This window comes from Carassius gibelio, chromosome A9 (genome assembly GCF_023724105.1).
Source record: "Carassius gibelio isolate Cgi1373 ecotype wild population from Czech Republic chromosome A9, carGib1.2-hapl.c, whole genome shotgun sequence".
Lineage (NCBI taxonomy): Eukaryota > Metazoa > Chordata > Actinopteri > Cypriniformes > Cyprinidae > Carassius > Carassius gibelio.
Window position 1 is genome coordinate 11,270,629 of NC_068379.1, and position 21,215 is coordinate 11,291,843.

Sequence of the window (21,215 nt, forward strand, 5' to 3'; positions counted from 1 at the left end):
AAGATATATGTAACTTATCTACAGCTCATGTTAATACGTCAACCAACTCCTCATATGCTGGGGAAAGAGATGGCTAATTCTCTTCCCCCCTGATTGTGTCACCTTCACTGCCCGTTACATCTAACTCCTGGGAGCTAGAGAAACGAAGCAATGGGCTCTCCCCCCGGGCGGAAGAAGCCGCGGGCGGGCTTCCGACGCCGGAGTTTGAGTTATGGATCTCCCAGGTAAGGGGGGAGAAAGAGCCCTCGGACCCGTCTCCAACCCCGCTGAGAGATCCATTTGTGAACCCCAGGAATGCATTCTCCGTTCTGCCTCGGCAGAAGCGGGTCCTGCGCCCTGAGGAGCGCGAGGCTCGCCGCTCTTCTCATCAAAGAGTGACAAGCGGGAGCGGAGCATGCGAAGCGAAAGCTTCTCACAATGCGGGCAATCAGTCTCCTCGAAGGCTGATAACGCATGCACCACTCCCAAACAAACTACACAAAGCTCGTGTGTATCCCCACCCGTTAAATAACGTGGGCAGGGAGAAGCACTCGGTTTGAATAGTTGCTTAGCCATTGTATATAAACTTTGCACAAGACAACAGTAAATATGACAGACAGGTTTGACACAGATCGCTTGCTGAGGCACAGAAAGCTAACACCGGTTGCTCCGGTTGGGGTTTTTAATCAATTCCTGGTCGTGACGTCACTCCTGACGCTCACTCTCGCCATTGGACTAGTTGACATGGATGCTTCAGACACACTCACGCAGAATGCGTTCCCAAAGCATTATCGACGCATCGTCTCTCCCTCGATGGGGAACGAGAGACATAATATGGGATGAGATTGTAGGAGGAATGGAGAGAAAGTTGACTTTTTGGAAACAACGAGTGTTGAACTTGAGAGGCAAAATTTTGGTTGTGAATGTGCTAATGCTTTCAAAAATTTGGTATGCATTAGAGGTCACTTCATTACCAATTTGTTTTTTTTTTTAATTATACAAAAAAAAAGAAAAAAACTACCCGGTCTCATCTGATCTCGGAAGCTAAGCAGGTTTGGGCCTGGTTAGTACTTGGATGAGAGACCACCTGGGCATGGCTCATGACCCCCCCAAGTACATATATCTCAAACCTGGTATGGATCGAAAATTATCAAAATGGATGGTGCCACCTGGTGGTCAAAGTGTTATTTACAGAAATTGTCATGTACAAGGCCTAGTTTATTGAAATCCTGATTGTTTTATTATTTTCATAGTTTGAGTTGATGTAGCTGATGAGATTCATATAGTCAAGTGGAAAATTGTGTAATTGTTACATTTTTGGGCTGAATTAAGAAATATGTGTACACATCATCAAAGACATCAGAGCCGTTCACAGAACTCATTTTTGTGACCACCCAGGGGGTACAGCCAGCGCACGGTGGGGTGTGTTCACACCTCTGGTAGTGACGGAGAAGAAATAGGAAACTTCTAGTTGCTCTGATGGGTTTCAAAAGGGATGGGATAGTGTAAAAAAAACACAAGCATTCAGAGACTCCAAAATACTTGAAGTACTTTTACAACTTTTATTTTTCACCCAGATTGTGTTTCATTTAAAAGGGAATGCATGAAAACACAAGTAAACAAAATCTGTTTGGTTTAAAGCTCGCTCACCACAACAAGGTACAGATCTACGATTTTAAAAGATATTAAAAGTATAGATTTAGCAATGGACATTTTAGAAAGATATTGTAAAGGGACAGGGGCAAAAATTAATAAAGAAAAAACAACATACATGAGAGTTGGATTAACGAATGATATATCGAATAAATACAATTTAAGGAAGAGAAGAGGAATATGAACATTTTAGGTATAAGGGTTGGTGAAAATGAAAATCAAATAAGGGATGCATTATGGGAAGAGGTTTTAAAAGGAATGGAAAATAGATTGAATTTCTGAGGCTATACCCGATCTCGTCTGATCTCGGAAGCTAAGCAGGTTTGGGCCTGGTTAGTACTTGGATGGGAGACCGCCTGGGAATACCAGGTGCTGTAAGCTTTTTGGAAATTTTTCACTTAGTATATAATAATTTTGCCAAAAAATAGAGTCAATGCCCGATCTCTGAGTATTAGCAGTTTTGGGCCTGGTTAGTACATGGATGGGAGAACTGCCTGGGAATACCAAGTGCTTTAAACTTTTTGGATATTTTTCACGAATTATATAATAATATTGAAAAAAAAAAAAAAAAAAAAAAAAAAAAAGAGAAAAAGAGTCAATGCCCGATCTCTGAATCTTAGCAGGTTTAGGTCTGGTTAGTACTTGGATGAGAGACCTCCTAGGAATACCAGGTGCTTTAAGCTTTTGGGTTTTCTTTCCTACTTATATAATGTACTGGCGAGTAGATTGGCTGATCTTTAAATAGCCCTCTCTTCGCAGCAGTCTTTGCTTACGGCCATACCAACCTGGCTATGCCCGATCTCGTCTGATCTCGGAAGCTAAGCAGGTTTGGGCCTGGTTAGTACTTGGATAAGAGACCGCCTATGAATACCAGGTGCTTTAAGCTTTTGGGTTTTCTTTCCTACTTATATAATGTACTGGCGAGTAGATTGGCTGATCTTTAAATAGCCCTCTCTTCGCAACAGTCTTCTCTTACGGCCATACCAACCTGAGGGCGCTAGAGAGCTACAGGAAGTGTTGGCTGCAGTTGGGAGATGAAGGCTCTCCTCCATTTTGATTTTTCTTTTAGTGTTTGTTTTGTGAGTTGTTTTTGGACTTTAGTTTATTTTTTGTGTCGTTTTTCAGTTTTAAACCACCTAACAGCAGCATCTTGCTGGCTGGAGGGTGGTTAATTTTTTGTTTGTGTTTTGTACAATGGATGGATTATTGGCAAACGACACTGGCCTGGCTGGAGAGAGACGCATGGCATACGACACTGGACTGGCTGGAGAGACACGCATGGCAAACGACACTGGATTGGCTGGAGAGACACATAAGGCAAACAACACTGGACTGGCTGGAGAGACACGTATGGCAAACGACACTGGATTGGCTGGAGAGACACGTAAGGCAAACGACACTGGACTGGCTGGAGAGACACGCATGAGGAAGGAGGTCTGGAGCATCGGGTGGACGGACAGGTGCATGAAGGAAACACTGAAGAGGAAGGAGATATTGATGAAGGACAGCTAGTCCAAAATGCAGCAGCATGAGTTCTTACTAGAACCAGGAAGTATGACCATATTAGCCCGGTCCTGTCCACACTGCACTGGCTCCCTATCAAACATCGTATAGATTTTAAAATATTGCTTATTACTTATAAAGCCCTGAATGGTTTAGCACCTCAGTATTTGAATGAGCTCCTTTTACATTATACTCCTCTACGTCCGCTACGTTCTCAAAACTCAGGCAATTTGATAATACCTAGAATATCAAAATCAACTGCGGGCGGCAGATCCTTTTCCTATTTGGCGCCTAAACTCTGGAATAACCTACCTAACATTGTTCGGGAGGCAGACACACTCTTGCAGTTTAAATCTGCAATACTTGGCTGAATGTCACTTCACTTCATCTAGATTAAAGACCCATCTCTTTAACCTGGCATACACATAACATACTAATATGCTTTTAATATCCAAATCCGTTAAAGGATTTTTAGGCTGCATTAATTAGGTAAACTGGAACCGGAACACTTCACATAACACCGTACTTTCTACATCATTAGAAGAATGGCATCTACGCTAATATTTGTCTGTTTCTCTCTTGTTCCGAGGTCACCGTGGCCACCAGATCCAGTCTGTGTCCAGATCAGAGGGTCACTGCAGTCACCCGGATCCAGTACGTATCCAGACCAGATGGTGGATCAGCACCTAGAAAGGACCTCTACTGCCCTGAAAGACAGCGGAGACCAGGACAACTAGAGCCCCAGATCCCCTGTAAAGACCTTGTCTCAGAGGAGCACCAGGACAAGACCACAGGAAACAGATGATTCTTCTGCACAATCTGACTTTGCTGCAGCCTGGAATTGAACTACTGGTTTCGTCTGGTCAGAGGAGAACTGGCCCCCAACTGAGCCTGGTTTCTCCCAAGGTTTTTTTCTCCATTCTGTCACCGATGGAGTTTCGGTTCCTTGCCGCTTTCGCCTCTGGCTTGCTTAGTTAGGGTCACTTCATCTACAGCGATATCGTTGACTTGATTGCAAATTAAAACAGACACTATTTCAACTGAACAGAGATGACATAACTGAATTCAATGATGAACTGCCTTTAACTATCATTTTGCATTATTGAGACACTGTTTTCCAAATGAATGTTGTTCAGTGCTTTGGCGCAATGTATTTTGTTTAAAGCACTATATGAATAAAGGTGATTGACAAGGGGATGAAGGATTACCACAGAAGGAAACAGAAGGAGGAACAGACAACCAAGAGAATGAAGAAGAAGGAAAAAATTATTTTATGGATGAGGAACAAAGAGTAGAACGGAACACTCAATGGTCAGAAATAGAAATATCGGACAGTTTTAAAAATCTTTTGGATAATGTGGAGAGTGATGGATAAGGAATGCATGATCAAAACAAAGAAATGGGCAGTGAAGAAGAAACAAGGATGGACAACATGGGAAAAGACAGAGGGGAGAGAGGACAAAGTAGAAGGAGAAGACTAAAGGTAAAACCAAATGTGGAAAATGTAAGAAAAAAATTAATGACAAGGGGCCGAGTAAAAAGTGTAAACAGACATGAAGTGTTAAGAGTGCTGGATGGAGAAGATAAAGAATAATGGTTTTTAGGTATTTATTTTTATTTCTTTTAATGGTTTTAAGTTGTGTTACTTTTAATGCAAGGGGACTGATGGACATGGGTAAATTTGAAAAGGTGAAAGAAATGTGTAAAAGAGAGGATGTGATTTTATTACAAGAAACTAACTGGAGGGAAGAGTACATGACTGAAATAAGGAAAAGGTGGAGTGGAGAGATTTTTTATAATAATGGTGATGGGAGGCTGGGAAGAGGAGTTGCGATTTTAATAAAAGAAAACTGTGGGGTATCATGTAAAACAATATATAATGACATAGATGGGAAATGTATTGCGTTTGAAATGGAGTATGAGGAGAAAAAAGTTATTGTAGTTAATATTCATGCACCAACTGTAGAGAATGAAAAGAAGGAATATTTTAATGTATTAAGAGATTTTTTAAAAAAGCATAAAGAAGTTATTATGATGGGTGATTTTAATACCGTTTTCAGTAAATTAGAAATGGGTGAGGGAATGGTTTTTAAAAATGATAAAGGAAGAAAAGAACTGAAATTATTAATGGAAGAAAATAATATAATTGATGTATGGAGAGAAAGAAATGAAAAAAAGAAAGAATATTCAAGGAGGCAATTAGTAGGGAATTTTATGTGTAAGGCGAGGATTGATTTTATTTTATGTACAAGGAACATTAAAGGTTTTATCGGTAACATTTAATATGAAGAATCAAGTTTAAGTGACCATAAACCACTTTTTATGCAAGTAGACTGGAGTTCAGTGAAAAGAGGGCCGGGGGTATGGGTTTTAAATGTAGAGGTTTTGAAGAATGAGGAGTATGTGTTAAGTATTAAAGAAATTATTGAAAAAGAAAAGGAGAATGAAATGTACAGTGAGGATAAAAGGATATGGTGGGATAATGTTAAAGGGGGGGTGAAATGCTCGTTTTCACTCAATATCCTGTTAATCTTGAGTACATATAGAGTAGTACTACATCCTTCATAAATCCAAAAAGTCTTTAGTTTTATTATATTCATAAGAGAAAATAGTCTGTACCGATTTTTCCCGGAAAAACACGACCGGCTGGAGGCGTGACGTGTGGGCGGAGCTAAAGAATCACGAGCGCGAGTAGGCTTTTGCGTTGAGAGCATTTGGAAGCTGTGACATTACCGTGAGGGAAAACCCATCATTCAAAACAAACCATGGCTTACAGTCAGATTCAGCCGTTTATTTATGATCCAGAATCAGATCCCGAGGCTGAAACTGAACGAAAGCAGCAGCAGCAACGACTCGCTCCGAGCGGGGCTCAAACCCTGGTCTCTGGCATGGGAGGGGACGCACTAACAAGGAGGCAGAGATATTTGAAGCAGTTTTACTCACCGCCTGCGGTTCCAACACACGATCGTGACCCTTTTTCCTTGGGATTGCATCATCCTTAAGAAATAAACGATATGCAAATCCGTCGTCAAACTGGGCCTTGTGAACAAGCATCTTCGAAATGCAGGGAACAAACAAAAACACTTGCACAACTCCATTGATGCTCTGTAAAAATAAACTCCATCCACTGGTCCCTTAATGCTGTTTTTTTTTTTTTTTTTTATGGTAATCTGTGCAGGGTTGTCTTGCCCTGGCAACCAAAAACACACTTCTTTTGTGACTTTTCGCGACGCTCTCGCTCTGATCAGTGAATCGCTCTGATCAGTGAAATGTCTGTGTTCAGCCTTGCTATACGGGAGCGCGCGCTCTTCCGGCAGAAGTGCCTTAGGACCCATATAAGGAAATTCCGCTCCATCTAACGTCACACAGAGCCATACTCGAAAAAAACTTTCCAAAACTTGTGACAAACCGGAAGGAGTATTTTGGGAACAAAAATACTCCTTCAAACGTACAACTTAATTTTTGAAACTTTGTCCATGTTTAGCATGGGAATCCAACTCTTCAACAGTGTAAAAAACTCAGTATGCATGAAATAGCATTTCACCCCCCCTTTAAATATTTAGTTAAAAAATTCACAGTAAAGTATTGCAAATTAATACAGATATGTAAGAGGAAGAAGGAGAGAGAAATAAGAGAAAAATTGGAAAAGGAATTAAATGAGAATGGGAAAGATATACAAAAAATAAAAGAATTGGAGGGAATATTGAAAGAAATTGAAGAGAAAAAATATAAAGGTGTGTAACGGAGGCCAGCGAGTAGTGCTGTGCAGGTAAACCTCACTCCCCGATCTCAAGAGACGCACTAGCGACAGACGTTAGTGGCTGTAGCCATTTAGCCTCCTTGTTAGTGCGTCCGCCTCCCATGCCGGAAGACCCGGGTTTGAGCCCCGCTTGGAGCGAGTGCGAGGAGCGTCAGAGAGGACCCGGGTGAGAGGGGTTACATTGGTGCCGTGACCCGTACAGGAGTGAGGTTTAGGGGGGTGAGTGTAACGGAGGCCAGCGAGTAGTGCTGTGCAGGTAAACCTCACTCCCCGATCTCAAGAGACGCACTAGCGACAGACGTTAGTGGCTGTAGCCATTTAGCCTCCTTGTTAGTGCGTCCGCCTCCCATGCCGAAGACCCGGGTTCGAGCCCCGCTCGGAGCGAGTGCGAGGAGCGTCAGAGAGGACCCGGGTGAGAGGGGTTACAGGTGCAAGACTAAGAAGTAAAGCTAAATATACTGTGGAGGGAGAAAAATGTACAAAGTTTTTCTTTGATCTAGAAAAAATTAGAAGGAAAGCTGGAATGATTAAAGAAATAAGAGGAAAAATGGTGTAGTGGTGGAAACAAATGAGGAAATATTAAAAGAAGTAAAAGCATTTTATGAGAACCTGTTTAGTACTGAGGGGTTGAAAGAAGAAGAGAAATTGGAGTTACTTAAGCAAATAAAAACAACAGTAGGAGAAGTAGACAAAAAAGAGTGTGATGAAGAGATAAGAGAAGAAGAGATAAAACGAGCAATAAGTGAATTAAACAAAAATAAAAGTCCAGGTATAGATGGTTTGGGGAGTGAATTTTATATCGTTTTTAAAGATTTTTTTAACCAGTATTTTAAAAGAAGTATATGAAGACATTTTTAAGAAAGAGGAAATTAATCAGAGAATGGGGATGGGATTAATAAAGTTGATATATAAAAGAAAAGGAGATAAAGTAGACTTAAAAAAATTATAGACCAATTACAATGCTGAATACAGATCTGAAAATTTTAACAAAAGTTTTAGCCAATAGATTGAAAGAGGTAATGCCAACCATAACTGAAACAAATCAAGTGTATGGAGTTAAAGGGAAAGATATCGCGGACACAACTTTAGATATAATAGATAGGATAAGATATATGATAGAAAAATACAAAAAAGTATATGTTATTAGTTTGGATTTCGAAAAGGCTTTTGATAGAGTGGAGCACGAATATTTATTTGGAATTGTAATGTTTAATTAAAGATGTGACTGAGGAGTGGGATAAACATGTAATGGAATGGAACAGAGTTGTGATGTTTGGTTGGGAAAAAAAGTGTCAAAACAAAAGTTTCATGAATCTGTGTGTAATGCTAATGAAAAGTGCAATATGGGACAGAAGAACTGTGGCTAAAAAAATAAAAAAATTGTGTTGGATGTTTGGAGTGTGTTTAAAAGAAAAACAGAATTATATATTGAAAGACTGAATGTGTACTTTAAATGTGTAAATATGTTAGACTCTTTTTATGATGCTTTTACCCCAAAAGTTTGTTATGTTTTAAACGATTTAATGTGGAAGTTGCCAGAAAGTGGAAGAGTATTTTAAATTATCTATGTAAAGGAAAGATGAGTAATGTAGAAATGTGTAAAGACGATGTTCTGTATTTTCTATTGATTGTGCTTAATCTATTGTATTTTATTGATTGAAATTTCTTAATAAAAAAAAAAAAAAAAAGGCTATGCCCGATCTCGTCTGATCTCGGAAGCTAAGCAGGTTTGGGCCTGGTTAGTACTTGGATGGGAGACCGCCTGGGAATACCAGGTGCTGTAAGCTTTTTGGAAAATTTTCACAAATAGAGTCAATGCCCGATCTCTGAATATTAGCAGGTTTGGGCGTGGTTAGTACATGGATGGGAGACTGCCTGGGAATACCAGGTGCTTTAAACTTTTTGGATATTTTTCGCGAATTATATAATAATCTTGCAAAAAGAGTCAATGCCAGATCTCTGAATCTTAGCAGGTTTAGGTCTGGTTAGTACTTGGATGAGAGACTGCCTAGGAATACCAGGTGCTTTAAGCTTTTGGGTTTTCTTTCCTACTTATATAATGTACTGGCGAGTAGATTGGCTGATCTTTAAATAGCCCTCTCTTCGCAGCAGTCTTCGCTTACGGCCATACCAACCTGGCTATGCCCGATCTCGTCTGATCTCGGAAGCTAAGCAGGTTTGGGCCTGGTTAGTACTTGGATGGGAGACCGCCTGGGAATACCAGGTGCTGTAAACTTTTTGGAAATTTTTCACTTAGTATATAATAATTTTGCCAAAACATAGAGTCAATGCCCGATCTCTGAATATTAGCAGGTTTCGGCCTGGTTAGTACATGGATGGGAGACTGCCTGGGAATACCAGGTGCTTTAAACTTTTTGGATATTTTTCGCGAATTATATAATAATCTTGCAAAAAGAGTCAATGCCCGATCTCTGAATCTTAGCAGGTTTAGGTCTGGTAAGTACTTGGATGAGAGACCGCCTAGGAATACCAGGTGCTTTAAGCATTTGGGTTTTCTTTCCTACTTTTACAATGTACTGGCGAGTAGATTGGCTGATCTTTAAATAGCCCTCTATTCGCAGCAGTCTTTGCTTACGACCATACCAACCTGAGGGCGCTAGAGAGCTACAGGAAGTGTTGGCTGCAGTTGGGAGAGGAAGGCTCTCCTCCATTTTGTGTTTTTCTATTTGTGGTTGTTTTTTTGTTTTGTTTTTTTGAATCTGTGATTGTTTTTTCTTTTTTGAAAACCACCTAACAGCAGCATATCGCTGTCTGGAGGGTGGTTGATAATTTTTTTATCCAAAATGGACGGACTCGAATGGCAAATGACAATGGACTGGCAGGAGGAACACGCACGGCAAGCGACACTGGACTGGCTGGAGGAATACGCATGGCAATCGACACTGGACTGGCTGGAGGAACAAGCATGGCAAACGACACTGGACTGGCTGGAGGAACACGAATGGTAAACAACACTGGACTGGCTGGAGGAACAAGCATGGCAAACGACACTGGACTGGCTGGAGGAACACGCATGGCAATCGACACTGGACTGGAGAAGCGACAAAGAACTGGAAATGGAAAAGATCAAGAAGCAAGGAAAAAATTTGGTGAAAGAAAATATTTAAAGGAGGCAACAGTGATCGTGAGTACAGAAAATGTGAGTGGTGTGAGAGTTGAGGATATAATTAAAGCAATCTCAGAAAAAATTGGAAGTGGAAAGGTGTTGGCTGTAAGACCCAGACAAGGCAAAGAATATGAACTGACACTGGAACAGGAAGATATGTGTGACATTTTAATTAATGGATTGACAATAAAGGGAGTGGACTGTGAAGTAAAAAAACAGCAAAATAAAGATTAAGTTGTTTCCTTCATGCACTTGCCTGTCTACCTAGAGGATAAGGAAATTTTGGACAAATTGGAAGGATGGGGGGTATCCCCCATATCTAAAATTAAAAGAAGGTGCTATCCGGGCACTGACATTGAAGACGGTACAAGATTTGTAAAGGTGAGGTTCCCCAATGAAGTGGCATCACTGCCTTATAGCACAAAGATTGAAACAGCCGAGGGCCCGCAGTACTTTAGGGTGATGCACAGCCACCAGGTGAAGACTTGTAGGCTGTGCATGAGCCCAGAACATTTACTGAAGGAGTGCCCAGAGTTCAAGTGCTATAAATGCTCGGAAAGGGGACATTTCGCACGAGACTGCAATGCTGTCAGGTGCCCGGATTGCCAAAAATTTTTAAATAAATGTGAATGCTGGATGGAGGGAGTGGTAGGTGGAAGGGAAGAACAGGTGGACAGACAGGTGCATGAAGGAAACAACGATGAAGAAGGACATTGTGAAGATAGACAAGAAGAGGATGAATTACAACCAAAGGAAACAGAGGACGGAACAAACAACAGACAGGAAGGACAAGGAGAAGGAAAAAAAGAAAAAGAAAATGATGAACAAATAAGAGAAGAGAACACACAATTGACCCTGATGGACATATCTTCAATTCATGGACAAAAAGGAAAAGAACAAGACAACGAAGGAGAAATAAGTATGGAGGAGGATGAGAAGGAAAAGGTGGAGAGGGGACAAATAAGAAGAAGATCGCTACAGGTAAAGCCAAATATAGGAACTGCAAGGAAAATAGTTAAATGATTTAACAGTTTTGAGGTGTTAAAGGAAATGGATGAGGAAGACTGAGAATGATGGGTTTTAGATACTTATTATTTTTCTTTTTAATGGTTTTAAGTGTTGTGACTTTTAATGCAAGAGGACTCTTGAACTTAAAGAAATTTGAATATGTAAAAGAAAAATGTAAAAAAGAAGACATTATTGTGCTACAAGAAACAAACTGGAGAGAAAATGTAATTAATTATTATAAAAAGAGATGGGAAGGAGGGATTTTATACAATAATGTAGATGGGAGGTTTGGGAGGGGTGTGGCTTTTTTAATGAAGGATGATGTTTTTAAAGCAAGTCAAATTTTATACAAAGATACTATGGGGAAATGTATGGTTGTTCAGATAAAACATGAAGGAAGGGAATTGATTTTAGTAAATATACATGCACCAACGGTGGAGAAGGAAAAGAAAGAGTTTTTTTTATGTTTTAAGAAGTATTGTAAAGAAGTATAAAGAAATAATAATGATGGGGGATTTTAATACGGTTTTTAGTAAACAAGACATGGCAGAAGGAATGGTTTTTAAAAATGACAAGGGGAGAAAAGAACTTAAAGCATTAATGGCAGAAAATAATATAATAGATGTGTGGAGAGAAAGGAATGAAAAGAAAAAGGAGTTTTCAAGAAGGCAAATAGTGGGGCAGTTTGTGTGCAAAACAAGAATTGACTTCATTTTATGTACAAGAAATCTGGAGAATTTTATAGAAAATATGAAGTATGAAGAAACAAGTTTTAGCGATCACAAGTTTTTATTTTTTAAATTGGACTGGGATAAAGTGCAAAGAGGGCCAGGAATATGGGTTTTAAATACAAAAATGTTAGAAAATAAAGACTATGTTTTAAAGGTTAAAGAAATTATAGAAAAAGAAAAGGACAATGAAATGTATGAAGACGATAAGAGAATATGGTGGGAGAATGTAAAGTTTTTAATAAAAAAATTCTCAATTAAGTATTGCAGTATAGTACAGAAATGCAAAAGATACAAAGAAAAAGAAATAAAGGAAAGTCTGGAATTGGAATTGAATAAAAAAAAAGATATACAAAAGATAAGGGAAATGGAGGAAAAACTGAAAGAAATAGAGGAAATAGAATATGAGGGGGCGAGGTTAAGAAGTAAAGCTAAATATACTGTGGAGGGAGAAAAATGCACAAAGTTTTTTTTTGATTTGGAAAAAAAGAGAGGGAAAGCTGAAATAATAAACCAGATAAGAGGGAAAAATGGGTAAGTTGTAGAAGGGAATGAAGAGATTTTAGAAGAAATAAATAGTTTTTGTGAAGATCTTTTTAGTGCAAGGGGCGTAGAAGAAAACAAAAAAAGGGAACTGTTGAATCAGATAAAAGTAAAAATTAGTAAGGAAGATAAAATAGAATGCGATCAAAAAATTGGAGAAGAAGAGATTGAAAGAGCAATACAGCAGCTGAATAAAAATAAAAGTCCAGGAATAGATGGTTTAGGAAGTGAATTTTATATATGTTTTAAAGAGATTTTAACAAAGATTTTAAAGGAAGTTTTTAGTGAAGTTTTTGAAAAAGAAGAAGTTAATGAAAGAATGGGGATGGGTATAACAAAATTTATATATAAAAGGAAAGGAGAAAAAGTAGATTTAAAAAAAACTATAGGCCGATTACGATACTTAACACTGATTTTAAGATTTTAGCGAAGGTTTTAGCAAACAGGTTAAAGGAAGTAATGCCAAGTATAATTCAAACAAACCAAGCATATGGAGTAAAGGGAAGAGATATAGCGGACATAACAATGAGCATAAGAGACACAATATGGTACATGAAAGAAAAAATGAAGATGGTTACGTAATTAGTCTAGACTTTGAAAAAGCATTTGATCGGGTTGAACACGGGTATTTATTTGATGTTTTAAAGGAATTTGGTTTTGGGGGAAATTTTATCAAATGGACTGAGATTTTATATAAGGGCGCTTTAACGAGAATAAAATGTAATGGGTTTTTAACAGAATGTTTTAAAATCACAAGATCTATAAGACAGGGTTGTCCGCTTTCAGCGTTATTATATTCACTTGTATCGGAACCGTTAGGATTGGCTATAAAACAAAAAGAAGAAATAATTGGAATTAAAATTGAGGAAAATAAAGCTGAGGGAAAGGTTTTTCAATATGCTGATGACACAACGTTAGTAGTTAAAGGAAAGGAGAGCATCAAGGAAGTTATGAAGGTTGTAGTAGAATATTGTAAAGGATCTGGGAGTAAAGTAAATGAAGAAAAGACTGTATATATGAGATTTGGTAAAGCAGTGGTTTTAAAGGATTGTTTTCATTTTAAGGAAGTGGAAGAAATTAGGATTTTAGGAATTTTAATGGGTAAAAATGAGAGGAAAGTATGTGATGAAATGTGGGAGGAACTAGTAACAGGGATAGAGAGAAGGTTCAATTTTTGGAAATTACGAACATTAAACTTGAAAAGGAAGGTTTTAGTATTGAATGTTTTAATGGTGTCTAAGTTGTGGAATGTTTTATATGTATCAGATATGCCATTGTGGACAGAAAAGAGGTTGAAGAAATGTTTTCTTGACTTTTTATGGGAGGGGAAACCAGCTAGAATAGCTTTTAACACGATTTTAGGGTCGGTAGAGAAGGGGGGGTTAGGTTTAATGGATGTGGAACAGAGGAAAAATAGTTTAAGAGTGAAAATAGTGAGGAAATACCTACAAGAGGAGGTCAAGCCAGAGTGGAAAAAAACAATGAGATACTTTTTAAACAAATGTGGGGATTTTTAACATGGGGGATGGAATTGTATGGATGAAAATGAAGAATTGGATGACAGACTGCTTACCAGAGTTTTATAGAGAAGTTTTTAGTGCTTGGGGGAAATTTTTAGATAAAGTTGAATATGATCCACATGGGAGAGAAACCATTTTAAATCAACCTCTGTTCTTAAACAAAAATATTTTAAAACAAGACAAAGGAATTTTTTTAAAGAAATGGATCGAAGTGGGGATAACAAGAGTGAGTGATGTTTTGTATGAATTTAAAGAAGGGTTTTTACCAACACAATTTATTGTAGATGCAATGGAGGAGGCAAAAGAACATTATAGTGAACAAGAAATAAGAAAAAAATATGAAATCATTAAAAGTGCAATACCCAAAGAGTGGATTAAAAGAATAGAAAGTATGGAAGGAGAGCAAAAAGAGAAATGTATTTATGTGAAATTAGGGGAAAAACTGTATGATATTAAGTAATGCAATCTGAAAATGATTTATTGTTCTTTTAGAGATGGTGTTTTTAAAGAGCCTATTGCAAATGGATATTGGATGCAGAAATTCAAAGATTTTAAAAAAGAGTGTATATGGAGAAACATGACAGGGAAGTGTGTGGAAACTAAATTGGGATGTTTGGAGTATTTTATAAGGCATAAAGCGTTTTTTACTGAGGTTATTTTAAATAAAATAGGAATGGAAGAAAATGCTCTGTGTAAAGTGTGCCAGGAAAAGGAAGAGGGGATTTTACATATGTTTTTATATTATAAAGAACTGGAGGAATTTTTAAGAAAATGTAAATGTTTAATTAAAGATGTGACTGAAGACTGGGATGAAAATGTAATGGAATGGAACAGAGTGGTGATGTTTGGTTGGGAAAAAAAGTGTCAAAACAAAAGTTTTATTAATCTGTGTGTAATGCTAATGAAAAGTGCAATATGGGAGAGAAGAACTGTGGCTAAAAAGGAAATAATTGTGTTGGATGTTTGGAGTGTGTTTAAAAGGAAAACCGAATTATATATTGAAAGACTGTATGTGTATTTTAAAGGTGGAAATATGTTGGATTATTTTTATGATGTTTTTACCCCAAAAGTTGTGGAAGCTGCCAGGAAGTGATGGATATTTTTTAATTATCTATGTAAAGGAAAGATGTGTAATGTAGAGATGTTTATAGAAGAAATTCTGTATTTCCTATTGCATGTGTTTAATCTATTGTATTTTATTGAATGAAATTTCTTTAAAAAATAAAAATAAAAAAAAGGACCCATAACCCAGAGGACGATGGATCGAAACCATCCTCTGTTAAGGCATTTTAAATCTCAATCTTATTCAGTAGGCCTTTACAATACACACAAAGAGTTAACTTCTAGACAATCCTGAGGCACTTTCCTCCTAAGCCAGAGTTTGTGGTTTCAAATCTGGTTAAGGGTGATTACAGCGGAAGCGTGATGGGCCCATAACCCAGAGGTCGATGAATCTAAACAATCCTCTCCTAAGGCAATTTAAATCTCAATTTATTCAGGAGGCCTTTACAATACACACAAAGAGTTAACTTCCATACATCATTGAGACACTGGCCTCCTAAGCCAGAGATTGTGGTTTCGAGGCCGGTCAAGTATTATTACAGCAGAGTGGCGCAGCGGAAGCGTGCTGGGCCCATAACTCAGAGGTTGATGGATAGAAACCATCCTCTGCTAAGGCGTTTTAAATCTCAAATCTTATTCAGGAGGCCTTTACAATACACACAAAGAGTTAACTTCCATACATCCCTGAGGCGCTGGCCTCTTAAGACAGAGATTGTGGTTTCGAGTCCAGTCAAGGTTGATTACAGCCGAGTGGAGCAGCGGAAGCGTACTAGGCCCATAACCCAGAGGTCGATGGATCGAAACCATCCTCTGCTACGACCTTTTAACTTCTAAACACTCCTGAGTCCCTAAACAGGGTCAAAAGCCACAGGCTGGTCATGAAAATCTGAGGCCAATTTCACCTCTCATAATAGTCAGTCATCTAGAAGACTCTTTGCGTGTATTGTAAAGACCTCCTGAATAAGATTGAGATTTAAAAGGGCAAGTTAGCATCTTTTTTAAGCCCCAGTGGCCTTATGGATAAGGCACTGACCTCTTAAGCCAGGGATTGTGGGTTCGAGTCCCATCTAAGGTGAATACAGCAGAGTGAAGCAGTGGAAGCGTGCTGAACCCAGAGGTCGATGGATCAAAACCGTCCTCTGCTAAGTCTTTTTAAATCTCAGGAGGCCTTTACAATACACACAAAGAGTTAACTTCTAGACACTACTGAGGCACTGTCCTCCTAAGCCAGAGATTGTGGTTTCAAATCCGGTCAAGGGTGATTACAGCAGAGTGGCGCAGCGGAAGCGTGCTGGGCCCATAACCCAGAGGTCGATGGATAAAAACCATTCTCTCATAAGGCATTTTTTAATCTCAATCTTATTCAGGAGGCCTTTACAATACACACAAAGAGTTAACGTCCATACATCACTGAGGCACTGGCCTCCTAAGCCAGAGATTTTGGTTTTGAGTCCAGTCAAGATTCATTACAGCAGAGTGGTGCAGTGGAAGCGTGCTGGGCCCATAACCCAGAGGTCGATGGATCTAAACCATCCTCTGCAAAGGCATTTTAAATCTCAATCTTATTCAGGAGGCCTTTACAATACACACAACGAGTTAACTTCTTTACTCCCCTGAGGCACTGGCCTCTTAAGCCAGAGATTGTGGTTTCGAGTCCAGTCAAGGTTGATTACAGCAGAGTGGCGCAGCGGAAATGTGCTGGGCCCATAACCCAGAGGTTGATGGATCGAAACCATCCTCTGCTAAGGAATTTTAAATCTCAATCTTATTCAGGAGGCATTTACAATACACACAAAGAGTTAACTGCTATACACCCCTGAGGCACTGGCCTCCTAAGCCAGAGATTGTGGTTTCAAGTCCGATCAAGGACGATTACAGCAGAGTGGCGCAGCGGAAGCGTGCTGGGCCCATAACCCAGAGGTCCATGGATCGAAACCATCCTCTGCTATGCCCTTTTAACTTCTAAAACACTCCTGAGTCCCTAAAAAGGGTCAAAAGCCACAGGCTGGTCGTGAAAAGCTGAGGCCAATTTGACCTCTCATAATAGTCAATCATCTAGGAGACTCTTCGTGTGTATTGTAAAGGCCTCCTCAGTAAGATTGAGATTTAAAAGGGCAGGTTAGCGTCTGTATTAAAGCCCCAGTGGCCTAATGGATAAGGCACTGGCCTCCTAGGCCAGAGATTGTGGTTTCGAGTCTGGTCAAGGTTGATTACAGCAGAGTGGTGCAGCGGAAGCGTGCTGGGCCCATAACCCAGAGGTCAATGGATTGAAACCATCCTCTGCTAAGGCATTTTAAATCTCAATCTTATTCAGGAGGCCTTTGCAATACACACAAAGAGTTAACTTATTTACACCCCTGAGGCACTAAGCCAGAGATTGTGGTTTCAAGTCCGGTCAAGAGTGAATAAAGCAGAGTGGCGCAGCAGGGCCAGTCGCGGATATGTGTAGAGTGCTGACTAGCCAATAGGAGCGAAGGAAATTCCATGGAGGCGGGATGAGTAAAATACACAGAATTAGAGGTTTGAATCCTGTCTCGGCCACAAACACCATAAAATGAGTTTTTATTCGTTTTTTCATCTGGATACACTTTAAGTATGATTAACATATAATAAACAAACTTTGTGAACAGATAAAATAAATCTTGTAATAACTGTTCTTTTGTAGGTTGTACAAAATGTGCAACAATCTTAATAAACATGTACATTATAATAGGGAATAGTTATTTTTAATAAAGAAATTTTTAATAATTAAAAATAACATTTTGATAATGTTTCAGGCCTTTATTTTTTTATATATATATATATATATATCAGATAAATGCTGTTCTTCTGAACTTTCTATTCATGTAAGAAACTGAAAAGATTGTACTCTGCTGTTTTCAACATAACATTACAACAACAATAGTAACTAGAAAGAAAAGTTTGTTGAGACAAACTTTAAGTTGGCTTGAGAAAGCCTGACCAGAAAGTTTGAAGAAGTTTAAAGAAGTTAGAAGTTTATAGTTTAAAGTAAGATTGATAGATTAGTTGAAAGAAAGAAAGATATATTAGTTAGAAAAAATGATAGATAGATTAGTTTGACAGAAAGAATGGATGCGACTAACATGTTTCTAGCATGATTAGCAAGTTACTAGCATGTTGTTAGCATGACTAGCATGTCGCTACCATGTTTCTAGCATGACTAGCATTTTTCGAGCATGTTTCTAGCATGATTAGCATGCGAATAGCATGTTGTTAGCATGACTAGCATGTTGCTAGCATGTTTCTAGCATGATTAGCAAGTTACTAGCATGATTAGCATTGTTGTTAGCATGTTTCTAGCATGATTATCATGCGACTAGCATTTTGCTAGCTAGCATGTTTCTAGCATGATTAGCAAGTTACTAGAATGATTAGCATTGTTGTTAGAATGTTTTCTAACATGATTAGCATGCGACTAGCATGTTGCTAGCATGATTTTAGCATGTTTAGCATGTCGCTAACATGTCTGTAACATGATTAGCATGTTGCTACCATGTTTCTAGCATGATTAGCATTTTTCTAGCATTATTAACATGTTTCTAGCATTACTAGCATGCGACTAGTATGTTGCTAGCATGATTTTAGCATGATTGGCATGTTGCTAGTATGTTTCTAGCATGACTAACATGCAATTAGCATGTTGCTAGCATGATTATAGTATGATTAGCATGTTGCTAGCATGTCGCTAGCATGTTTCTAGCATGATTAACATGTTGCTAGCATTTTTTTAGCATGATTAGCATGCGACTAACATGTTTCTAGCATGATTAGCATGTTGCTACCATGTTTCTAGCATGACTAGCATTATTTTAGCATAATTAGCATGTTGCTAGCATGTCTCTAGCATGATTAGCATGTTGCTAGCATGTCGCTAGCATGTTTCTACCATGATTAGCATGCGACTAACATGTTGCTAGTATGATTTTAGTATGATTAGCATTCGACTAGCATGTTTCTAGCATGATTTACCATAGTTTACCACGATTTACCATAGTTTACCATGATTTACCATAGTTTACCATTATTTACCACGATTTACCATAGTTTACCATGATTTACTATAGTATACCATGATTTACCATGTTCAAGTATGATTTACTGATTCTAACATGATTTATCATAGTTTACCATGATTTACTATAGTATACCATGATTTACCATGTTCAAGTATGATTTACTGATTCTAACATGATTTATCATAGTTTACCATGATTTACTATAGTATACCACGATTTACCATGTTCACGTATGATTTATTGATTCTAGCATGATTTACCATAGTTTACCATGATTTACCATAGTTTGCCACGATTTACCATAGTTTACCATGGTTTACTATAGTATACCATGATTTACCATGTTCAAGCATGATTTACTGATTCTAGCATGATTTATAATAGTTTACCATAGTTTACCACGATTTACCATAGTTTACCATGATTTACTATTCACCTTATTTTCCATGGCAACAACGGTGCCGCCATTGCGCTCGTTTTGTCATCTTACTTCCGGCTGAGGGACCGGATGTAACGTACCTAAGCTAGTGGCTGGCTAGATAACAGAACGCAGAACGAACAGAAGTATGATATATGCTCAGTTAGGGGCTGCATAACAATTGTATTAAAAAAACAATTGCACCAACGATGTAGCGAACACATTGTGATGCGGTCGGAGTGTTGTGGTGCACTTTACAATTTACAGCCACCACCTAAAGAAGAGAATCACCTGAGGAAATGGATGACGGCGCTAAATTTGAAGCGCCCACCCAAGCGCTCTTATGTGTGTTCGTACCATTTCATGGACGGGAAGGCGACTGACGAACACCCTTACCCCGAGAAATGGCTCGACTACGATGTCCCGTTAAAGAGGTCACGCCGGGGACGAAAAGGTTGTCAGATTCGGGTAAGCTAACCTTAACTAGCTATGTGTTTGCTCGCCTAACGTTAGATTTATGAAGTCCGTTCTATGAATACATTTATGATCAGTAACAGGCAGTTAACAAAGTACAACGAATGTTCCATGATTACCATTGTCCACCTATTTATTTAATATTTACAGCAGTACAAGATATTATAGTACATTACAATAGCTCACATTATTCCTGCTACAGAGATTGCAGGTGATAGCAGGCCAGCTAGCTTAATTTCTCATTCAGATACTGACCTACGTTTGAACACTACAGTTAACAGTGTGTATACTGTTTTGTCTCTAATGCATCTCTCTCTCTCTCTCTCTCTCTCTCTCACACACACACACACACACACACACACACACAGTTCTAAGTTCGGGTCACATAATATATTAATTCTCATGATATATTGTAAGTACTAATGTAAAAATGTTGAATAATTTCCACAGATGTATCGATAACAGTGATGCAGTGGACAGCTGTGAGGGTGATCAGATCCACATGCCCCTGATCTTGCTGAAAGTCACCAGAAGTTACCTGCTGTGATAGTTATTTTTTATGAACCTTTACAAAGTCACCAAAAGTTACCTGCTGTAATAGTTATTATGAACCTTTACAGTGTCACCTGACATTACCTGCTGTAAATAGTTTTTATTTATTTATCTTAATTTGATATTTTTTCATCTTTAATCTCTGATTTGAAGGAATAACTCATGTCAAGTTTGCAAGTTAATTCCATCTTGGTTTATTACATATGGAAATTAAATGTTGAAATTTTACAGGATGGTCAGTAGAAGGTGTCTCTTGTTCCCTTAAAACAACAAACACTGATCAATACATCACAAATGATTTTATACAACTTATATTAAATTATCCATGTTCTAAAAAACAAATCACAGTCTGTCTCTTGTTTAACACAACTGATTTAAAACAACTTATTTCATATAGTTAGTCTTCACCCACACCCTCTACATCCCATCCCAATTACCTAATATTCTATCCTTAACCTAATTATTCTCATTCCTGCTTATTTACAAAGCTGCAACTATCTTGATGAAAGCAGCAGGTCGCCTGCCTGAAACTCATCTGACACGAGGAAGCATACACTTAAAATAAAAGATTTGTAGTCTAGCTACAGTCTTGGCACAGAATTGCTGATTGTGTGGCACATGTAACTTGCTGTGATGGAACCCAGATGAGCAGCTTACAGGTCCTCAGCCCTGTACAGAACATAGCAAACCTAAAATACATTTCAAAGCTTTCACAGTTGTCTTCTTTCAGAATCATTCATTATTATTACACTTGACGTTTACCTTATTCATTGATTAGACTTGACGTACACCTACCAAATCTTACCTTTACCTTACCTTTTGCATATACACTGTGCAGAATTAAGAGGCAA

At 38.4% G+C, this 21,215-nt stretch overlaps 1 protein-coding gene, 1 non-coding gene and 1 pseudogene across 2 annotated transcripts in view; all 3 read left to right on the top strand.

Moving 5' to 3' along the window:
* Positions 1-21,215, top strand: part of LOC128019619 (transmembrane protein 198-B) — a 138,039-nt gene that overhangs the window by 17,489 nt on the left and 99,335 nt on the right. The gene's annotated exons all lie outside the window — the stretch shown is intronic.
* Positions 2,400-2,518, top strand: LOC128020360 (uncharacterized; annotated as a pseudogene).
* LOC128020359 (5S ribosomal RNA) lies at positions 9,013-9,131 on the top strand. Its single transcript, XR_008185362.1, has one exon. It is a non-coding gene; the product is annotated as a 5S ribosomal RNA (ribosomal RNA).